This window comes from Triticum urartu, chromosome 5A, assembly GCF_056163025.1.
Source record: "Triticum urartu cultivar PI428250 chromosome 5A, HENAU_Tu73, whole genome shotgun sequence".
NCBI classification, from domain to species: Eukaryota; Viridiplantae; Streptophyta; class Magnoliopsida; order Poales; family Poaceae; genus Triticum; species Triticum urartu.
This window is the reverse complement of record NC_141877.1, coordinates 17,988,168-18,006,997: the sequence shown is the minus strand read 5'-3', so window position 1 is coordinate 18,006,997 and position 18,830 is coordinate 17,988,168. Positions and strand designations below refer to the sequence as shown.

At 40.0% G+C, this 18,830-nt stretch overlaps 1 long non-coding RNA gene, 5 other non-coding genes and 1 pseudogene across 6 annotated transcripts; all 7 read right to left on the bottom strand.

Annotated features, from left to right (window-relative positions):
• Positions 1 to 12,486: 12,486 nt before the first annotated feature.
• On the bottom strand, positions 12,487 to 15,512 carry LOC147967542 (uncharacterized). The gene is made up of 4 exons (XR_015603176.1): positions 15,419 to 15,512; positions 14,139 to 14,278; positions 13,159 to 14,016; positions 12,487 to 12,913 (listed from the first exon to the last, which is right to left on the bottom strand). It is a non-coding gene; the product is annotated as an uncharacterized LOC147967542 (long non-coding RNA).
• Positions 15,513 to 16,330: 818 nt separating this feature from the next.
• On the bottom strand, positions 16,331 to 16,451 carry LOC147967541 (small nucleolar RNA SNORD14). The gene has a single exon (XR_015607021.1). It is a non-coding gene; the product is annotated as a small nucleolar RNA SNORD14 (small nucleolar RNA).
• A 344-nt stretch (positions 16,452 to 16,795) lies between these two features.
• Positions 16,796 to 16,876, bottom strand: LOC147967540 (small nucleolar RNA snoR77Y). The gene has a single exon (XR_015605193.1). It is a non-coding gene; the product is annotated as a small nucleolar RNA snoR77Y (small nucleolar RNA).
• A 799-nt stretch (positions 16,877 to 17,675) lies between these two features.
• Positions 17,676 to 17,771, bottom strand: LOC147967539 (small nucleolar RNA R30/Z108). Its single transcript, XR_015606920.1, has one exon. It is a non-coding gene; the product is annotated as a small nucleolar RNA R30/Z108 (small nucleolar RNA).
• Positions 17,772 to 17,902: 131 nt separating this feature from the next.
• Positions 17,903 to 18,006, bottom strand: LOC147967538 (small nucleolar RNA Z107/R87). Its single transcript, XR_015606936.1, has one exon. It is a non-coding gene; the product is annotated as a small nucleolar RNA Z107/R87 (small nucleolar RNA).
• Positions 18,007 to 18,062: 56 nt separating this feature from the next.
• On the bottom strand, positions 18,063 to 18,149 carry LOC147967537 (small nucleolar RNA U31b). The gene has a single exon (XR_015606931.1). It is a non-coding gene; the product is annotated as a small nucleolar RNA U31b (small nucleolar RNA).
• Positions 18,150 to 18,472: 323 nt separating this feature from the next.
• Positions 18,473 to 18,554, bottom strand: LOC147967536 (small nucleolar RNA Z43; annotated as a pseudogene).
• Positions 18,555 to 18,830: the final 276 nt, after the last annotated feature.

The following is an 18,830-nucleotide window of genomic DNA, read 5'->3' as shown; positions in this document are numbered from 1 at the left end:
CGCAGGCACCCACGTCCGCTCGTGCCCTTCCCTTCCTCCGCGCGATTAAATGAACACCGTAAAATAAATCGGGAAACAACCGCGACCCAGGCACGCAACCTTCCACATCCACGCCCTCTCTCAGTGCCCCTCCCGCTCCTGATCCCCTCTCTCTATTTGCATCTCACATAAAAATCGCTGCCGCTGCCGGCCCGCGTCCCCCGCCAACACACGCATCTGCCACGATGGCCTACCCTTCTCCATCGCCGTTTGACGCTCATCTCGGTCGCCGTCGTGCAGCTCCTGTACGCCGCACTTGTACAACCTGCTCGCCGCCTAGATCGTGCAGCCGATGGCCGGGTGGTATACGAGTGCAACCTTGTGGGGCAGGTGTAGCCGTGGAGGAGGGCAGACGAATGAGGAGGAGGCTGCTCGCTGAGAGTGTGTCAGCCAGGGAAGAAGCCGGCCAGCTCGCCACCAAGGTATGTACGTCGTCTCCGCCATACCGCCATGCCACTGCATCCTGGGTTGACACCATCCACCGAGACGATGCGAGGCGGTTCTCCATCTACGGGTTGCTCCGAGCGGTGAGGTAATGTCGCCTCCTGTCCATGACGACAGTGGCAGAGGAGGAGGAAGAAAGCAGCATGGGAAAGGCCATCTAGGAAATGTTAGTGTCGCCGTCATCTCTTGCAGGACCTCGCTGCTTCCTCAATCTTCACCAGTCACCTTGCAAGACAGGGACGTGGCTCTCGTTGTGGGGGAAACAGAGAGGCGGCGGGCCGAGCAGGCAGAGGGTGGTGCCCACAGGAGAAGCATCGGGATTTTTCACAACCACACTAGCAGCGGCGCCAGCTCCTTGGGGGTGAATGCAGCGGCGTCGGATGTTACCAAGCTCCAGGACATGTGCCAAGGAGAAGATCTTCTTCGTAAGCATTCTTCCTCTCATGATCTCTCAAATTTTGGTTATGTTCCCTTATATGCTTTGGATTGGAGGTCGGCAGGTCATTCCTCCTGTCATTTCTTTTTGTCTTGTGAAGATTCCGTTCATAACCGCTACTATGCTCTGTTAGTCTGTTGGTCTGTGTGTTAGTCTCGTGGAGTAGCGGTGGAGACTCAATGACTGTAGTGCACCTATTTTGTGTTGCATAGACAGCTTCGCATTTTCTGCTCACATCAAGCGTTGCTTTCAGTTGTTGCAACATCAAATGCTCATACATGCTTATGATCCTTTGTATCTCATTGTCGATACATGATGCAGTCTTAGTGCATCAATTTCCCACGACGTAATATTAGCTGATCTGTGCTTTTGTTATCACAAGAAGTCTTAGATTCGGGTGTACACTGACAACAAGATAGCTACTCATGTTTTAATCAGAGATTCTTCTTGCGTAGCCGGTTCAGCCAAAAAAATTGTCCAAAGTTACTTTCATGTTCTTTGCACCCAGTTCATTTTAATATAAAAGCTTTCTTTTGGAGAACCTCTTATAAATGCCTCTCCTGATATATAATCAGTGGGTTTGATGACAGTAGGTTGATTTAAATCATGGTACTATACACTGAGAATTATTGCATCTATAAATTTTCCCAATGAATTGAGAAAGAAATCCGTATATAGTTATAAACAGTTAAAAGGCCTGATAGACAACTGCTCCTCTTTTTATTTAATTTTGGGACTGTCTAATTGACATCCGGCTGAAAACCAATTGGGTTTCAGTCAGATTTTTCAGCCAACTAGAATGTGACAACTGTCACCTGTCCCTGTCCCTATCCCCTGTATGACCCTTTTCATGTCCCACTTTTAAACGGAATGTGTAGTTCAAACAGAAATTTAACAGGTTCATCCCCTTGTTTTCCAACCCAGGCAGAAAAACCAGCAAAAGGGGGGAGAAAGGTAGACACACCAAAACAGCATAAAAAGAAGAGCGCGCGGGGGGGGGGGGGAGCATTCCTCCATGATCTGGGACACCAGCTTGAAGGAGATCATGGATTCATGTCTGAAGAAGCAAAGGATTCACAGCTAAACACCCCCTTCTATTGCATTCACCACACATCTAGCAGAGTAAAACAGATCTCTCTCATGCATGTGTACATCTCAAAGAAACAACCGTGTATCGATCATTACATAGCTGAAAATACACATCAGATTCACAAACCAAATCTAAGATCATAGCCATGATAATCATGAAAAAACCTTATTAAAATTGTTAGGAAATATAACACAGTTCAAATCCTCACTTACTTGCTGCAGGGACCAAAAAATTGAACTCTGGAACTGTACTTATGGGTCACAAAAAGAACACTAGAACTAGGAAGAATACTAGGACCAAAGTAGTCTAGGGAGACATAAACAGAGAAACTACTCGAGAGTTTCTGAAAACATAACTACAGTTACAGCACATGGACAAAATAAAAAAATATTTGGGGGAGCATGTTCAGAAAGATATGAAATCATTTAGGAAAAAATGCTTGAACAAAAAAAATCTAGGAATGTTGTATTATCAGTAAGCTATGACTGTATTTTTAGACACTTTGGCACTGACAAAGATTGTACACTAATCAGAAACTATGATGAAGTTTACAAACTTACTCCTGTTAGAAAAGCAATGAAGCTTGGAAAGAATCGCCCTCAGAAAAATCATTGGGAACAAATTTATCGCCATCAGACTCTTCGGGACAAGCAGCAAGAATGCCCTTACCAATACCCTTCCTCAGTCTAACCATAGTTTAAACTATTTCCTAAATATATATAAATACATGGAAGAAAAAATGCCGAGAACTAGGGCATAATGGATAAAACATTACAAGGTATGTTTGTTGCTTAAACAGCCAGGCCTAACAACCCCATAACAGGTTGCTACCAAAGAGAAAGACATATCACAATCCACAGAGCACTCTAGTTATAAACTTAAAATCCAGAGATCAAGATCAAATAAGAACTAGCATTCATTACTTCATTGAATGTTACTCCAGCTACAAATAACACGGTACAGAGGGAGTAGAACATATACAGATGAGGGGATCCTACACAAAGTAACAAGTGTTTTTACGGAGGGGAACTTTTGGTCTATGGGGACATATGCACCCTATATGGAAAAAAAATTAGTAATTCAACAAAAAGTCAAAAATTCTTGAAAATACTTTTGAAATAAACTTGACCTTCTAGTGTACTCGTGAGAAATAAAATCCACAAAAAAATATTCTTTTGACTTCTTTTCAAAAAAGACAAATTTTTGGCTAAAATAGTGTGAATAGTGACCTATAATAGCAAATAAATTTTGTCTTTTTTGCTGTGAGGTCAACTTTTGTTTTTTTTTCGTTGACATTTATATATCAGTGCAAAAGTAAGTCAAGTGTTTTGTCAAAATAGTTGTTACCTATTTTGACTTTTTATTAAAATATTAAAAAAATCCCCATATAGGGTGCATATACAACCAGGAACCAAAGTGTATTTCCCGTGTTTTTACACTGTAGTTACAGAGGAACAGAAAAGGAACCTGTCAAATTAAATTACATTGGCAGTGGCAGACAAGGAATTTACAGTGGCAGGCAAACTGTAATTACAGTGCCAGACCACTAAAATTTCAGTGGTAAGCAATAGAAATTATAGTAGTCGACCAGGGTGAAAAATCCTTTGTAATGACAGTTCGAATTACATCGCTAGACCATTGGAATTACAGTGTAAGCAAACTGTAATTACAGTGCTAGACCACTAAAATTTCAGTGGTAAGCAATATAAATTACAGTAGTGGACCAGAGTGAAAAATCCTTTGTAATTACAGTTTGAATTGCATCGCTAGACCATTGAAAATACAATGTAAGCAAACTGTAATTACAGTGATAGACCACTAGAACTACTGTGTAAATACATTGTATTTTGTAGTAGAACTACAGTGTAAAATACAGTAGTATTAAATAGCAAATGGCAGTGAGTTTCACAGTAATTGCAGTAGATTTGCAGTTTAATTTACACTAGAATTACACTTTAAATTCAATATAATTACAGCTGAATCCTGGTGACATTTTACAGTAGATTGAGAGTGTAAATACAGTAGTATTGCAGTTGAATTAGAATGTAATTTATAATAGATTTACACTGTAATTTACAAGTAATTCTACCGTATGAATTTCCCTAAGAATTTCACTGCCACGCAACTCCCTCTTCCTAACAACATAAATACCCAAAACTAAAGGACATATCACTGTAAAACATCCACACACAAACCAGAAAAATATAGAATGTGAAGGGATAGTTTGTTCCCCAACATAGACAACATGGAGCCTATCAAAAGAAATTACACATAAACTGGAAAAATAGAACTAACAAAAAATATTAGGAAACTTTCCACACACTCTACAAAATACCAAAAACTCATATTAGCAAATAAAAAAGCATGACAACAACAGAATACCGATAAGCAAAACAACAATGAACTAAAATGACTAGCAGTTCCAACTAAGCATAGCTCTAGCATAACAGCAAAAGACCAAAAGCATACTATAACTACAGTGAACATCACACTAAATTTCCACTATGATTTACAGTGTAAATTTACTGCTAAAATAGGTAATTACAGTATAAGTCCACTAAGATTTACAGTGTACAAACACTGATGAGATAGAGTAAAATGCACTAAAAATCCCCTATGAATTACAGTATAAATTCAGGGACATGATAAAGTAATTACACTAAAAACAATTACAGTGATACCACACTAAAATTCCATGAGAATTTACAATGTAAATCAAAATCACAGAGATAGAGTAAAAATACACTAGTATAATTACACTAATAAGATATCTTAATTACACTAAGAAATCCTATACAAAATACACAATAAATTCAATGATAAGATGAAGTAATTACACTAAAAGAACCCACTATGAATTATAGTGTCAAATTCACAAGGGGCTGTCTATTGGACAGTCAGCTGAAAACCAATTCGGATTCATTCAAATTTTTGAGCCAATCAAATAGTTGCGGTTGTATGTTCAGAACAATGAATGTCCGCTGCTCGCTGATGGGTATCTCATTCAACTGCCCCCCTCGCCCGACACCCAAACAGACATAAAAAACACCTGACAGCCACTCCTCGTGTTTCCCCTTTGTCCTCTTCTTCTCCTTTCCCTATGAACGCAAAAACCTCGGACGTACTCCTTTTTAGTCCATTCTGTAGACAAAAGGAGGAAATAAGTACATATATTACATGGTGAAAAGACTAGATCTGCTATGTGTACAGTTACATTGTGGCAGAGGAGAATTAACAATTAATTTACAATAGACTTGCGGTGGAGTTACAGTGAAAAACAGTAGAAGCTATGGTTTACAATGTAGTTTAGAGAAGATTTACAGTGTAATTGGTAGATTTCTTTACAGTGACTTACACCAAAATTACAGTGTAATTACAATGCAAATATAGTATTTACTGTGAAGACTTACAGTGTAATTAAGAGTAGAGTTACATAGTAATTATGTTCAATTTCTTTACAGTGTAGTTTACAGTAGACTTACACTAAAATTACAGTGTAAATACATGTTCACCGTGAAAGATATACAGTGTAAATTACAGTAGAAACATATGCAAATCAGTTACACTAGTATATTTATATTTTTACAGTGGAGTTTATAGTGTAAATTTGCAATAGAATTATAGTAGTAAGATATACAGTTTTTACGGACGAAACACTCTTACCATCAATTGCTCTCACAGTAAGAGAGTGCTACATGGACAAACCACCAAAACTATCGAGAAAAATCATGTTACCTGACATAGACAAACCACCCAACATACATAGACAGTACTACATTGCAAATGGTGGTTGGAAATGTAGTGAGTTTTAAAGTACAATTAGATCGAATTACAATTGTAATTTACAGTACATTTGTAGTGCAATTAAGAGAAGAATTGAGCATGTAACTGCAGTAGAATTGCAAGTAATTTGCATACAGTGGTACAACTACCAAAAACTTACAGTGAACCACTAACTGAAGGAACATAACTTAAACACTAAACATTGACAAAGCCAAAAAAACATATAGAATATGGATGGATGTTACAGTACATAGAAAAAACCCAAAAAATAAAGAATAAATAAGGTAAAAGCCGCTATTACCAAACATAGACAAACCGGAAAAAAAATCTTTAAGTGAGATACTCTATGAAATCACTGAAATTACAGTATACATACAATGAAATGCCCAGTATAGTTAAACTGAAATTACAGCATAGTAACATCGTAATTACACTGTAATCATAAATTAATTTTACTATAATTACACTGTAATACCAGAGCAAAATTCATTGGAACTACACTAAATCTGCTGTAAATATGAATTGTGACGACAGTATAAATGCACTGAAATTTACACCGAAACAACACCTAAACTCCAGCATGTTTAATGTGTGACCAAGAGACTCAGCATGTGCATCCAAACAACAAGGGGCTGTACATCTACAAAAGCTAGCAGAGGACAAAAGGGGACATACAAACTTACAGTCCACACAAACCACAAACTACATTCAGCATCTATAACCAGGGGCAAAATCAGTTATATTTGTCAAGGGGGTCATCTTCATATAGTGCATGTATTCAGCCCTGAATACACTTTGATTACCATGAATTTAGTACTAGTTTGACATAAATCCATTGGGGTCATTTGACCCCATTGCCAAAGTGTAGCTCCGCCCATGTATACAACCGAACAGGAGGGATCCACAGCAAAAACTACAGGAGGGATCCACAGGGAGGATTGAACACATTTAGGAATTCAACAACTACTTCCAAAATAGGAGGGTTCCACAACGACACCTACAAGAGGGATCCACATGAGGGAACGGACACATCTAGGACTAGGAGCTACTCGTCACAGTGACAACTAAAGCGCGCCCAGAAGCACAAAATCAACAAAAAACAGGAGGGATCCACCACTACAAATACATCCAACCATACACCTGAGACACCTGCAGCATCCAAAAACATCTAGGATCCACCGCTGCACAGGGGAATCATCTAGGATTCGCCGCATCTACCAAAACTCGAACAGAAAAAACATGGGGGTGAACACAGGGGGGAGGATACTTACAAAATCAACCACAAGATGGATGGTGGATGAGGAGGGGGACACAGGGCTCGCAGACTAACACATGGGAATGGGGAGGAGCGCCGCGAAATCAAGCGAAGCAGAGACGACAGCGCAGCCGGATCACCACAGGGATCGCCTCTTCCTCTGCGAGCGCTTGAGGACAAGCAAGCCGGGCGGGGCCAGGAGGGACACCAGACACCCAAGCACCGGCTCGACCTCGAGAGATCAGTGAGTGAGATCTCCAGCCGCCATGGCTCTCTGCCTTCAACCACTCGCCGCTCGAAATGGGAACGAAGACAAATGAGCTAGAGGAGAAAAGGAAAATTAAAAAACGGTTAACGGGCCTCCAGGGGAAGGTTGCGGGCCCGATAAAAGAACAATCCACCTCAGAGTTGCAAAAAAAGAAGAGGAAAGCATGAATCTTGACAGATGGATCGGACGGACTAAAAAATGAATGAAAACGAATTAATTTCATCCGACTGAAAATTAGCAAATCTGTTAATTTTTCAAGTTTCTGGACAGAATATTCTGAAACATGTTCGTGTTACCTGACATGTCTATGAATTTATGAAGAGATACGTACATGTATGAAGAGATTCATTGTACTAACTGAAGAAGTTCTGAGCTATCATCTAACTTAACTATTGCAGATTTATTTATATAGTCCATGTTTTATTTCTTCCTTATTAACGAATGGAGTGGATTATGAGATCTCCTATTTCAATTAGTTTCTTGGTTGGTCAGCTTAAAGTAATTCGTTTTATTGTTCCAGCACACTCAGTTTCTAGCATCAGCGGCCCTGTAGAGATCACCCAGGACTTTTGAACCCGCAAGCATTGCACTTGCCTCAGCCTCCATAGCGTCACAGAAACTTGGGATCCTCTGGCTGGTGGACAAAATGACCGTTCCTTCACCGTCCCATATGACCATACCATGGCCCCAACATTATCCTGCACGAAGCCTCCATCCAGATTGAGTTTTTTTAGCAAGCCCCTTTGCGGTTTCTCCCATGAGCACTTCTGTCTTGCTGGTGGTGTTGGGTGCCGGCTTGGCTCCTGGAACAAGGCTTGTTTGCCTTTGTCACAAGAATCCGAGATCACAAGCTGCTCTTGGTGACAGCCCAGTAGCGCAGAAGAAAGGCTACTAGAGCCAAAATTGGCGATGTACAAATTATATTTTGTATGGTTTTCAATGTCCTTTGGAGTGAAAGGCAGTAACTGCAGAATGATGTTCAAATCATATATCATTTGTTTGTTTATTTAATCAGTTTCGCTTTCATTTGATTCTAGGTTCAGTTTCGAGTCAGCCTTCTAGATCAGAGTAACTGAAATTGAGGTATCATATTTGGTCAATGATTGTAGTGTCAAGAAAGGTGGGCTTATGCTATTTCAATCTTCAGCTGCGTGTATGAATCAGGAACAAATATGGTTCAAGTATTCTGAAGTGAGATGCGTTATTGTTGTTTCGTTCCTTTTTCAATTGTCTGTCACATAATTTTGTTTCAGGATCGTATGGTGAAATTGTAAGAGTCAGTTTCATTTGTAGGTATCAATACCAATAGTGCCAACTGCAGACATATGGATGATTTTGTCTCTATAATAGCCTTGCAGAAGGGACTGCAATAAAAGATACTATGGCAAACATTACGTCGTGTGTAGATATGGAGTCAGCTATGCATTGCTACTGCACTACTATGACTGCACCAACCGAAATACCAAGGTACGGTTTCTCCAGAATTCTACTGACAACAGGAGACTCAGCTTTTGCAATTAACTCTGCTCATCCAAGAGGCGGGCAACGAGATCAGATATTCGATAGCCAGAGGAGAGAACCATCACTCAACTGCCAAGCAAATATGAGCATGCGCATCACAAGTTTACGAGTTCTACATTTTACTTTTTAGCTAGCTGCCTACCTTTATAACATGTACTATAGCTACAACATACAACGAAAATGACTTCCTGAAGAACATGGAAAGGAAATATACCCCGCAAAAAAACATGGAAAGGAAATATACTGTATTTGATATCTTTTGAACTATATGCAAGATTCACAGGTTACAGTATAACGCCTACATCTCTTTAGTCAAAACATATATGTGTGATGCGTAAGCAATTGTTGTTCCTACAATATTTGTCAATTTTACATTACCCTGAACATGTCCCAAATAATTTGATTAGCCAATAGTGGTGTAAGACAAATAATTTTAGTATTACTAAATGAAGTACCATCCCTACATCAAGACTGGATACAATTCCCACATGAGGAACCTTCAACGAATGCAGCCCAGTTTAAGTCTTTTGCACTCTTTTTTGGATGTGCTATTCTGTCCAACAAGGAAAACAAAATGCTAGAGCGAAAGTAAATTTTCAGAATTCAAATCACATATTGTCATGCCCAATGCATATTTCTAAAGTAGAATAATTGTTTTGTGTTCATATTTTTTTTATTCCGTGGCAACACACGGGCATTCGGCTAGTTTATACAATGGGAAAAGACATGATCTCTGGGAGGCGTCTGTTCACGATGAAGTAATTCATTAAATACTAACAATGTTGCTGATAACTTGATGAGAGAGATGCAAGGAACCACCGTGCCGGTTGCCAAGCATATGCTCCTGGTTTTAAAATGTGTTTTAAACATATTTTGAAATATCACAAAATTCTGAAAAAAAAAAGATTCCCGCGTACATCTTGACATTCTACGTGCACACAAACTCGTTTCACGGAAAACCAACAACTTTTGTATCACATGTAAAAAAGACAAAATTTAGTGTTAAAATAGGCTTTTCATGAGACTTTTCTTGTCTTTTTTACACAAGCGTATAAAATGTCGGATTTTCATGAAACTTGACGAGCGCACATACAATGATGAGATCTACACATCAAATAGCGTTTGTGTCAAAGTGAATTTCTCTTATTAAATCGCCTTACCGATCCATTCTGGTGAAATTTTTTTATGTGGTGTATAATTTTTTGCCTGTTAACATTTCTGTTGCTTAATTAATAATTGCTTGGGTGTGAATCGAATAACACACTGAGAGACAATGCTGGAAATCAAAGCAATCAATCCAATGAATTGTGACTTCATCTCTATGATATACGTAATGATTTGGTTGGCAGTAATCAAAGCAATCAATAGTGCATCTCACAGCCTTAATGAATTTTCAACTTTTTATCTGAAATGAGGTGTTGTTTTATTTTGATCATGAATGCATGATCCAACCAAGAAGATCACAAAAACTTCCAACAAATAATTTCTGAAGCAAATAACTTTTCTTATAGAAATTAAAACAGTTGTGAATTTACTCCTTCAACCTGAAAACCCACCAGATGTTAGATGCTTTGTGACAAATCAATCAAGCTCTTATATATCTATGTAAAGGAAGGTATAAATTTTCCCTCTATGATAGAGGTTCCCATTGTGCTTTGCTTGCACATACAAAACAAACATCCAATCAACTCAAAACAATGAACACGTCTTGTCTGCATACCAGAATTGATAGAAAAGAGATATAATTCATCAATTAGGCAATGATAAGCACACCTCTTTGTTATTAAACCACCATGAATCATATGGTGAGGGAGATTGTGCTGAGTATGGCTAACATCTCCGGTACTTAGCACTGGGTCAGTCCGCGAGCATAGCTTGATGCCGATGCGAAGTAAACGCTAAACCTAGTGCAAATATAGACTAAAGAGATGCATAGATCATGTAAAAGATTATATAATAAATAATGAGCACATTAAAGGAATGGTGGCGCGGGATAACAACCCAATGATGCAAAGTATTTTAAAAGGTCTTTTTCTTTTCATGCCCCATATATACAACTTGTCCCTCTGATAGTAGTAGAATGTCATCAAATTTGAACCTCTCGGCTGGTGTATTGAGCACATCATAGTGTGCCCATCTTTTGCAAGCTCCATCACTTTCTCTACATGGAATGCATCAAAGCCCATGAGGAAGCCATAAACACGCACAAAGTTCATGGGGTTATCAGTCCATGTTTTATGGTAAAGTTCCTCTGTAGGTCGAGCTACATGAAACCTCTTATCTTTAGTCCTTCAACAATGCTTTGAGATCCGTACTCTCCAACTAACTTGCAACAAAAAGATTTTTCTTTTTTGTTTCTCTCAAATGAAAGAACATATGGACTTCAAAATTTGCAGATCAAACAAACTTTACAACTTCAATGTGTGAAAAAACTTTCAGATTTTTTGGACCAACATAAATATACAAAATGAGGATTTTTTGATCAAAAAATTAATTTTTAGCATTTTAATGCATGAAAAAATCTGAAAGTTTTTTTCCCACGTAGTAATTAGAATGTTTTGTTGTCCTACAAAGTTTGAAGTTTATACGTTGTTTCGTTTGAGAGAAACAAAAATAAAAAATGTGCCTGCATGGATCTCGATGCAAAAATGGATGGCTAAGATAAGGAGTACCATGTAGCTCAAGCTACACAAAACCACACTCTTTATGGTCGTCATACAAACTGACAAACTGATTAAAAATATCATTGCACCTAATACAATATATTACGAACTCAGAAAAATGCTAATGATCATGAAATTCAATATTTCAATGGGAAATTTTTCAATTAGCCCACTTAAAATGAAATGATGCAACAACAGTCTATCTCATTGCCTTCATGGGATTATAGCTTATTTACAGTCTATCCCATTTGTTCTTATAAGCTCAAGGAGATGGGAATACATGCTCACATGGTATATTTCGCCAAAGAGTTCAATTCTCGCCCCTCAATGCCAATTAACAAGTTAAATTATGGTGTTGTTAACGATAACAGAAACTACTTTAAACTGTTATTCAAATAAAGTACATGTAAATCTCTCGGTGTTATCTTCACCCGTGCCTAATTAACTTTGTATGTTAACACAAAAATATCTGTATGTGGCATCATATATGCGGCGACACGCCATGCGGTTGAAGAAACGATAGTGCATATTTTGTAGTCCGTTGACTGATTAGTTGTAGTTAAATGTGTGTCTAATGCTGGGACCTAATAACAAAGAAACTATACTCACTTGCATTATTTTAGGTACATTTAGTTGTGATAGTGAGTGGTAGTATAGGAAAGTAGAAACCATATATTCACGTTAATCCCAAAGAGACGTTTCAATTAGTTTCCCATAAGAAAAAGAAGTGAGTATGTCTCTAGCTCCTTAACTGAACACCAAGAAATCAAAAGCAACAACCTTCTTGGCATCGTCAACAGATATCTCACAAGTGCTGACAGGAAGAGCGACACAGTTAGTCATGATCCAACAGCTATCAAAACTGCAGTTCCAATATAGCTTCAAATAAATTTCAACATTTGAGCAACGTGACTCACATTCTGCATCTAGCCATTGAACAAAGAAGCATGCATCACAGTCCTCACCCTGTATTCCTGTAATAATTGCTTGACTTTTATCTCATAGGGTTGGCTAATATATTCCTACCAATAATTGCACGATAATCCATCACCAATTAGTGCTTGAAACATAAGAACTTGTTTGCCTTTACAGTAGCAGGGCTACGGCTCTAAATGCTCCGAGTAGCTAAGCATTCTCATGTACAAAGCAACTATGTGCCAGGTTATAGTCACATACATGGTTCAGATATACCTGAAAATGTGCAATCACCTGTATACTGAACAAACTACTCAACTGTATACTGAACAAACTACTAGCACATTCATGCATCTAGACTCGAGTTTTCTGTGGCAGTACCCATCCATGAGCTCGGAAGACCCTGTTGAGCGATGGATACGAATGATGAAATCTGATTCTACACGTGCCATGGTGTGCATCTAGTCTTTTTTCTGCTATCAAAAATGTTCATTGACACCTGCCAAGTGTAGCATTGAACTATCACTACTCAAGATAAAGAAAGGGCAAACATTGAAGCTACATTAAACATGTACATTTGATAGAACTGAAGCTACTATATGAGCTCGCCACTGCATCTAAATGACTATGAACACTTCATTGTCGACGATAAAAAATAAGCGTTTAGACCAACAGAGAGGGGCAGCCGGGTTCAAATCGGCCTCGCCATTCTGCCACCGCCGCTACCGGTAAAGAACTACCAACCTTGCCTGGCGCATAATCAAAGCCTGGAAACCCATTCACCAAATTCGCAAGGTCGCTACTCATGCTCTGGCTCCCCTGCTTATTCTCCTTCCTCGCAACCTTCTCTTCCATGCCATCCACTCCCCATCCGCGCTCACCAAGCTCAACTATCCATCATACAAAAATGGTCACCCCTAGTTAGGATGGCACTACATAGATACTCTATGTATAAATAGAATGATTTATATATTTGGCAGGTACAGGATTAGAGGATCCACCACAAGTGTATTGAGATTCTGCCACATTATACTAAGGAGATATTTTAATTAACAATAGCACTTGCAGCAAAAGAACAGGGTGTACTTTGGTTGAATACGGAAGTGTGGAATTAAATTTATTTACTATTTACTATTTTAACCGTTTTGGTTTCAAGGTTGTTGATCAGAAATGCATTATACCCAGCTAATCGAATCTTTACTTGACACTAAGAAAACTGGAAAGCATCCGGTAAAGAGAATTCATTTGATGGTTTTTGTATGATGATAAATGAATGACTCTGAAGATATGTCACTGATCTGAAACTGACAAACTCTCTTGTATGACTGATCTTTCTAGGGCATTCTCTTTTTAAACATACCCAGTCACCAATCTGAAACAGAAGACAATAGCCTGGGCTGATTTTGATTTGCCTGGAAGTCATCGATATTAATTCGCCTGGGCTGATTTTGATTTGCAAATAAGAAAAAGATCATCCAGTTACATAAATACATAAATAGCATCATAAAATATATGGTACACATCATGTTGGCATCATGATTGTTAATACCACGAAAACAGTGGGCATAAAATGGTATCCATCCACTGAACTGCTTGCTCCAACTGCAAACAGAAACCAAAAAATACTTTTAGCCCAACTATTGAACAAAGCACACGTCTGCAAAATAGTGCACCCGTGGAACAGAAAGCATGTAAATACAGCATCCCTTATGTTGGTTGCGTACCGAAGAAAGCAGGCGTCTTTATCCACATTAGTTGTACCTGGGCTCGGTCCGGTCAATTGACCGAACACCTTGCAGGCGACCTGGACACTGCTGTCGGAACATGAGAACCGGGTCAGTGAGCTCGCTGGATGAGGTGCAACCTGAACACTGGTGCTGTAACAGGCAGACGATGTCAGACCAGGGCGGTGAGCTCGCTGGATGAGGCCGCACCGGGCGGAGAGGCTGTTGGGAGTTACTCCTTCTGATTTACTCGTCATGGTTAGTTCAAATTTGAACTAAAACCACAACGAGTAAATCAAAACAGAGAGAGTAGGACACAGACGAACCCAGCAGCTAGCACACACACGCGATGAAGCTACGGCGCAAGCTTGAGGAGCCCGTGGCGCAGCACATGCGTCGTGCATGAACTCAGAATCGAGGTTAAGAGCACAAGCGTCGTGCATGAACTCGAAACGCGGGCGCGTTGGACAGAATCGAGGTTAAGAGCACAGGCGTCGTGCATGAATTCAAAACGCGGGCGCGTTGGACAGAATCGAGGTTAAGAGCACAGGCGTCGTGCATGAACTCAAAACATGGGCGCGTTGGACAGAATCGAGGTTAAGAGCACAGGCGTCGTGCATGAACTCAAAACGCGGGCGCGTTGGACAGAATCGAGGTTAAGAGCACAGGCGTCGTGCATGAACTCAAAACATGGGCGTGTTGGACAGAATCGAGGTTAAGAGCACAGGCGTCGTGCATGAACTCAAAACATGGGCGCGTTGGACAGAATCGAGGTTAAGAGCACAGGCGTCGTGCATGAACTCAAAACGCGGGCGCGTTGGACAGAATCGAGGTTAAGAGCACAGGCGTCGTGCATGAACTCAAAACATGGGCGCGTTGGACAGAATCGAGGTTAAGAGCACAGGCGTCGTGCATGAACTCAAAACATGGGCGCGTTGGACAGAATCGAGGTTAAGAGCACAGGCGTCGTGCATGAACTCAAAACGCGGGCGCGTTGGACAGAATCGAGGTTAAGAGCACAGGCGTCGTGCATGAACTCAAAACATGGGCGCGTTGGACAGAATCGAGGTTAAGAGCACAGGCGTCGTGCATGAACTCAAAACATGGGCGCGTTGGACAGAATCGAGGTTAAGAGCACAGGCGTCGTGCATGAACTCAAAACGCGGGCGCGTTGGACAGAATCGAGGTTAAGAACACCCGGCGACAGAGGGGAGACACGGCAAAGCGGTGGCACGGGATATGACCAGATCCTTCGAGGTGAGAGGCCGAAGGATAGCCACCGTTCAAGTGAACAGACCTGAATAAATGCAAATCGCCAATGCGTACACGCTCAGGGCGTGTCAGCACCTCATTGGCCAGGTTTGTACTGTGAAAAGTCAAAAAACTAGGTAAATCAAACCTAGCTAGGTTTAGTATATTAATAACTGGCGCAGGGTATTGATGGCTCTTGCGTTAAGTCCAGTCATCAATGCCCAGCAGGGTCTATTTTCCTGAAGCGCTGGAAAAACATTTTTATGCGGGAGGTGCACAATGAACATCTATCGATTTCACTTTCTATTGACAAGTTAACAGGAAGCCAAGGGAATCTACACTTCATGGAAACACATCACCAGGGATCAGTTGGCATTTGCTTCCAAAAATACTACGTTGACAGATAAAATTCAGGCTTCAGAAAAATAGTGCTCCAGGAGCAATATGCTGAGCCAAAGCAAACTTTATTAGAAAGGACTCAAATACATTAGAAATGTTAACCAAAAATAAAAAGAGCATCCTCGACCAAACAAGGATTCTGGTAGTCTTCATGCACACACCAATGTCTACAGAAAACGTAAACAAACAGCAGGATATCTGATCGATGGTCTTCTAACAAGAAGCATATTCCCCCTTCTTTCGTTGTCATTCATTCAGGTGGCAACGGATGCTTTTTCAACATTGCTGATAGGCACTCTCACGCTGCGCCATTGCTTCTCAATAATTGATCACTAAGTTTCGACAAAAAAAATCAATCACTAAACAAAATTATGGTTTCAGCCATTCAAAGGAACGATGTAGCAGCACTAGCAAAAACACTTTGGCAGCAACTCAAAATGTAAACATGCCTTCAACTGATCTTCATTTGCTATGCAAAGAACCAAGCAGTGAAGACAACAGACTAATAAAGCTGAAACAAAGACAAAATGGGGATGTTAACAAGGCTCAGACATCCAAGGAAGGAATTAGCAGCATTAGCTCTCAAGCCTGGCTGGGCGAAAGCTCTTAGGCGGCGACTGCGAATGTTTTGAGAAACAAGCCTTAAATTCATCATCACTGCCATACAGTTTCCCCAGTTTATCAGACCATATGGCATAATAAATATATAGATCTATAAATCAATAAACACGGTCTCAGGTACATATATATCAACATGTGAAAGCATCTTCGGTCAGTATTCAACTATTCATAGCAACAGGCAAATTTATACACAAGAGAATTAGACATTGCAAAAAAAGGCAGAGCAAAGGACACAGCTGAATCAAATCAGGTGTACACAGAGATTGCAGCCAAAGGACCATCCCCACTTCAGTGGTTATTAGTGGCTGTTGTATCAACATAAAAAGCAAAAGACGATACGTAGAAAACAGAGCAAAGCACACAGCCAGAAAATAAAACAGAGCCAAATTTAACCTCAGAAAGCCGCAAAAATATCATCATTCTGTATCTGACGGTAATTCCAACATAAAGCTAATCATCATAGGCATCAACTGCATTCTAGCCGCATAAAAAAGGCAAGGTGCAAGTGTTGGATAACAGTGAAAAACAAACAGAAGACCATTGGGCCGGGGAAAGCTAATCATCATAGGCATCAATTGCATTCTAGCTGCATAAAAAAGGCAGGGTGCACAAAAACATCATTCAGTACCTTTCAATTCCTTTGCGTTTCTTCTTCTGATCGATCCAATGGTTCAGACTAGGACGCGTAAACCCCTAAGGGAGATTGACCCTACCTAAGTATTTTCTTAGAAGTGGTTGGTCAAGTGTGAGTCACGCCGGATAGACCCACTTTTTTTTAATAGCAACGCCCAGAGAGTTTCCACGGGTGTCGGATATCATTTCTTCAAATAAGGAAGAGGTGTTATCTAAGGATTTCCTTCCATTCTTCCTAGTATGGAAGAAGTAAAGAAAAAGTACTGTGTCTCTATCTATACAAAAGGGCACTAGTTTTTTCTTTCGGTTTCATTGATAGCAGAAGAGTACGCTAGCTAGTGGAGCCTGAAAACGCTTGCTTGCGCCCCACCCCTACGGAAACTATTGCCTGTGCTTGCTGCTCGCTCAGTGTCAGTAGAAGGGAAGGATAGATGGTCACTCTTTTTAGGAACATGGCGAGCCTTACTTATGACTGTTGCAATTCACTCGCTGCTCGTTCATTCACTTGCGCATGAACTCGCTGCTTCGCCAGAAGCGAAATCCCTAATCACAATCCAAACAAATCTAGTAAACTGGAAGTTAAAAGAAGCAAACGATCAATAAAAGCAAAGAAATATTGTTCAAGACACATAGTTGCTCAGTGGTGGCAATATTTAATTGGTTCGATTCTGCCAGCAATGTCGTCAATTCTTTCAGAAGAGGGAGCTTGTTATCCTCATCGCAACTATGTGCACCAAAACAAACAAAAAAACTAAACAAAACTATAGATAAAGAAATGAGCATGATCCTTCCAACAAAAAGAAGCAGAAAAGAGGGAACACGAGAAAAGAACAATGAACTGATTATAAAATCAGGTATCGGATGGCTCAGTTCAGCGGGATATTCGGCATACAAATTAACTCCCAAGAGAAAACCTGTGATTTGGTCTGTTGAGCTTGAATATTTGCAAATCATCACTGCCATCACAGAAGGAATAAAACAAGTATGAAAGAAAACAGAACTAACTGGAAGAAATAACTAGAGTCAGATTCATAAGTATGTCAATCAGCATAGATCCACCGATGGCGACCCTAAGCGTAGAGCGACAAATATGTAGTCATCATCCTCAAAAAGGTTTAAAAATTTACTGCTAACATCAAATATATGTTGTACAATAGCAATCAAAGTCAAACAATTAGAAGAACTGATACACTTTTGCAATCAAACTGCCAAAAGTAAAAAGATAAGAGCTCAGTAAGAACGTAGCGATTGATAATCACACCTAGATGATCATATTTATTCAATTGTCTCATCACTGCTCAAATCCAAGCAAATAAAAAATTCACTATTTATTATTCAAATGGAAATTGCTTCTCAAGTAGTTTAGTTTAATCATAGGACAAACACCATAAAAAGATTGGCATGTCAAACACCGATAGTAAATGTTATAAGGACTCAGAATATGGGTGGTGATATAGCAGGATGGTCGGCAAGGCAATAAATGCCAGTTACGACGAACGAGACCACCTGCCCCGGCATGGGTGTGGGGGTCGGCTCCTCATTGTATAGGTTATCTTTGTTTAAGATCTACGAACCACTCGGATCTCATGGTTCTCGTGCATCCAAAATGTGTTGATGCCAAATATTGATAGCAGCAGCACCGGTACAGACGTACAGTACTGCACCCGAATTTTTTTTGGCCGAAATTTCTTATATATGGTACTTGATCGGCATGAAACTGTCCTTGCACAGCCATTTATGTGGGCCCCGGTAGCTGCTCGGGCTCCTCAGACGGAGCAGGTGTCTCCT